This window comes from Trichechus manatus, unplaced genomic scaffold (assembly GCF_000243295.1).
Source record: "Trichechus manatus latirostris isolate Lorelei unplaced genomic scaffold, TriManLat1.0 scaffold00102, whole genome shotgun sequence".
NCBI lineage: Eukaryota > Metazoa > Chordata > Mammalia > Sirenia > Trichechidae > Trichechus > Trichechus manatus.
In genome coordinates, this window is record NW_004444038.1 from 8,207,043 (window position 1) to 8,211,690 (window position 4,648).

The following is a 4,648-nucleotide window of genomic DNA, read 5'->3' on the forward strand; positions in this document are numbered from 1 at the left end:
GGGCACCATCTAGTTCTTCTGGTCTCAGGCTGATGAAGTCTCTGGTTTATGTGGCCCTTTCTGTCTCTTGGGCTAATACTTTCCTTGTGTCCTTGATGTTCTTCCAGATCAGCTCTTATTAGTTCATAGATGATTCCATTGGAGATGTGTAAGCAGAGGCTGGATAACCAGCAGGTGTTCTAAAAAGAAGACAGAAGCTTGTTTTGATGGGAGGTTAGACCAGCTTCCAAAAGCAAACCCACTGCCGTCAAGTTGATTCCGACTCGTAGTCACCCTACAGGACAGAGTAGACCTGCCCCCTAAGTGTCCAAGGCTGTACATTTATGTTGTGGTTGTAGCAACGTATTTTTTATTAAGATAGAGATTAAACCACAATATAGTTAAAAGAAAACAACTGAGTCATGAAACAGGATATGTCAGTACAAAGGTAACAAAACATCTGCCATTTCTTCAGTCCTCACGTGCAGTTCAGTGACATTAATTATGTTCACCAGGTTGTTCAACCATCACCATTAACTGTTGATTCCATTTTTGTTAAACCAAACATGTTCCTCTAAAGATTGTTTGGAAGCTTACCGAAGCATTAACAGTAATCGTACCCGAATGGGTGGGTTGGCCCTGGGATGTAAGGGAGTATGTCTGTGTGTGTGTGTGTGTAGAGTGGGAATTTTAAAATCAACTTGTCTATTTTGCTTCTTTTCTATAAGAAATTAAGGTTAAACAATTTTTTTAAATTAACAGTATGGTAATGAACGGCTCTGGTGACACAGTGGTTAAAGTGTGCACTGCTAACCAAAAGGTCAGCAGTTTGAACCCACCAGCCACTCCACGGGAGAAAGATGTGGCAGTCTGCTTCTGTAAAGATTGCAGCCAAGGCTGCAATGATAAATGACCTGGAATGCTGCCAGCAACAAGGAACTCATTGTTCTGGGAGGCAGCCCATCCTATTCTTCTCTACTTTCAACCTGTTGGCTTTTGTTACTCTCTGATTTTCACAGATCTAGTCTGATCTCATTCGTATATATCTACGGGATATGTATATGGGATATATGACCTTGAGTATATCCAACCTGAATTTAGAGACCATCTCAAGAATAAATTTGACGCATTGAACACTGATGACTGAAGACCAGATAAGTAGTGGAGTGCCATCAAAGACATCATACACAAAGAAAGCAAAAGGTCATTAAAAAGATAGGAAAGAAAGAAAAGACCAAAATGGATGTCAGAAGAGACTCTGAAACTTGCTCTTGAATGTAGAGCAGCTAAAGTGAATGGAAGAAATGATGAAGTAAAGAGCTGAACAGAAGGGCAGCTCGAGAAGACAAAGTATTATAGTGAAATGTGCAAAGACCTAGAGTTAGAAACCCAAAAGGGAAGAACACGCTTGGCATTTCTCAAGCTGAAGCAACTCAATAAAAAATTCAGGCTTCAAGTTGAAATTTTGAAGGATTCTAATAGAAAAACTTTGAATGATGCAGGAAGTATCAAAAGATGGAATACACAGGGTCACTGTACCAAAGAGAACTAGTCCATGTTCAATGATTCCAGGAGGTAGTATATGATCAAGAACTAATGGTATTGAAGAAGGAAGTCCAAGCTGCACTGAAGGCATTAGTGAAATACAAGGCTCTAGGAATTGATGGAATGCCAATGGAATGCAGCACTGGAAGTGCTTACTCGTCTATGCTAAGAAATTTGGAAGACAGCTACTTGGCCAACTGACTAGAAGAGATCCATCTTTGTGCCCATTCCAAAGAAAGGTGATCCAACAGAATGCAGAAGTTGTCCAACAATATCATTAATATCACACGCAAGTAAAATTCTGCTGAAGATCATTCAAAAGTGGTTTCCAGCAGTACATCCACAGGGAACTGCCAAAAATTCAAGCCAGATTCAGAAGAGGACGTGGAACAAGGGCTATCATTGCTGATGTCCGATGATCTTGGCTGAGAGCAGAGAATATCAGAAAGATGTTTACCTGTGTTTTATTGACTATGCAAAGGTATTCGACTGTGTGGATCATAATAAATTGTGGATTACATTGTGAAGAATGGGAATTCCAGAACACTTAATTGTGCTTATGAAGAACCTGTACATAGACCAAGAAGCATTCATGTGAACAGCAGAAAGGGATATTGCATGTTTTAAAATCAGGAAAGGTGTGTGTCAGGGTTGTGTCCTTTCACCATACTTACTCACTCTGAATGCTGAGCAAATAATTTGAGAAGCTGGACTGTATGAGGAAGAATGTGGTATCAGGATTGGATGAAGACTGTAACAACCTGCAATATGCAGATGACACAACATTCCTTGCTGAAAGGGAAGAGGACTTGAAGTACTTACTGATGAAGATCAAAAACTACAGCCTTCAGTGTGGATAACACCTCAACATAGAGAAGACAAAAATCCTCACAAGTGGACCAATAAGCAACATCATGATTAACGGAGAAAACATTGAAGTTGTCATGGATTTCATTTTACCTGGATCCACAGTCAACACCCATGGAAGTAACAGTCAAATCAAATGATGTATTGCATTGGGAAAATATGCTGCAAAAGACTTCTTTAAAAGTGTTAATAGGCAAACATGTCACTTGGAGGACTGAGGAGCGCGTGACTGAAGCTGTGATATTTTCAGTCACCTAATATGAATGTGAAAGCTGGGCAATATATAAGGAAGGCTGAAGAAGAATTGATGCTTTTGAATTATGTTGTTGGTGAAGAATATTAATATACCGTGGAATTCCAGAAGAATGAACAAATCCATCTTGGAAGTATGGCCAGAATGCTCCTTATAAGCGAAGGTGGCGAGACTTCGTCTCGCTAACTTTGGACATGTTATCAGGAGGAACCAGTCCCTGGAGAAGGACAGCATGCTTGGTAAAGTAGACGATCAGTGAAAAAGAGGAAGATCCTCAATGAGATGGATTGACACAGTGGCTGCAACAATGGGCTCAAACATAGCAAGGATTGTGAGGATGGCACACGACCGGGCAGTGTTTCCTTCTGTTGTACACGGGGTCGCTATGAGTCGGAACTGACTTGACAGCACCTAATAACAACATATAATATTTTAAGTTGCCAACTATAAAAATTATTTTATAGTACATATTTATGTATCTTGTCCACAGACATGCTACAAACAAGAAAGGATTCTCATATTTTGTGAATCCTGCAGAAAAAAGTGCTTAGGTTCATATAAAAATTGACAGGAAGCTATAGGGAAGCATAAATAGAAAAAAAAACTTCTGTTTTCTCCTTGTGCTCCTTGGTGAAATAACCTGTGGTTGCTTTACAGAGAAAGGATTAATCAAAAGAGGAGAGGATTGCTTGTGTGTGTGTGTGTGTGTGTGTGAGAGAGAGAGAGAGAGAAAGGAGGAGTGGAGGAAATGTGGAAAGGGAGGGCATGAAAAGGATAAGTTTCATGACTGATGGTGGGTTAACTTACTAAGTTCTGTACTACAGGTGAAAACGAGCTGCGTGGCACATCGGACATATTTATTGTAAAATGTGGTCTTGGTTGCTTTCTGACCTCCTTACCTCTTTGAACATCTCAGAGTGAGGTGGGGGGGTGAGGGGACGCTTCTGTCAATAGTACATTGGTTGTCGTAACTGCGTGTAGCTGGAAGATGGTTTGAGTTGCAGGCAATCCCCAGATTACGAAGGAGATCTGTTCCTGAGCGCGTCTTCAGGTTGAATTTGTGGGTAAGTTGGAACAGGTGTGTACGGTTCTTATTTAACCTTTAGGGCAAGAAAAGGCTTGAATGTGCAGCAAGGGAAGGTGATTGTGATGAAGAGTTTGTTGCCAGTCGGGGCTGGTTCAGTCCTTTCAAAGTGAGGGCAAATTTATGTAACATTAAAGGGCATGTATGAGTGAGTTGTTGTAAGTCTGACGTTCATGACATGGGGACTTACTGTGATGAATTGTCCTTTGTAAGGCAGAGGGTAGAGTTATCTATACCAGAGTATAGAGGGAGAGTCTTACACACGATTCTCTCTAAACGTCGAGCTCTGAATTCATGGTCTGAAATTTAATTTCTGCTGTGAATATTGATGTATAAGTGCATCTTGTTGAAGAGGGTTTAAGTAGTCACAGCAGAAAGTGCTACTGGATATTTTTTTCTTTGAGAAAACTGCTTGACACCAGTGCCTATTCCCAGAATCGGGCACTCATTGATTAGAAATTTGTGAAGGTCACCGCCATCTAGTGATGAGATGCTGGAAGACATGGCTGAGAGTCTGCCTGTGGAAATAGAACAGGAATTTGTCGTTCCACTTATTTTTCAGACCTTCTCCCTTGTCTGACAAAAGCCTGTCATTGTACTTAATCTCATGTCCTTTGCCACGTAACAGCATTTAAAGAGTTGGGGCAATTAATTGTTACCGCGTTAAGAATATGTGTTTCTGAGATCCATGAGATTAGTCTCTAAAGATTTTTTTTTTCCTTCTTAGCGAGGAATAGACAAACAATTTCGAGCACAAATGAGATGATCTTGGGAATCCATTTGAAAGTGAACAGAGCACATGAGGATCAGAATTACTGCTAGAGAATACAGCAGCACCGCAAAACCAGAGACAAGTCTGGCTAGCACCCTTCGTAGGTGCTACGTCCTCACGTGTACTGGTGCTGGGAGTGACCAGTTCG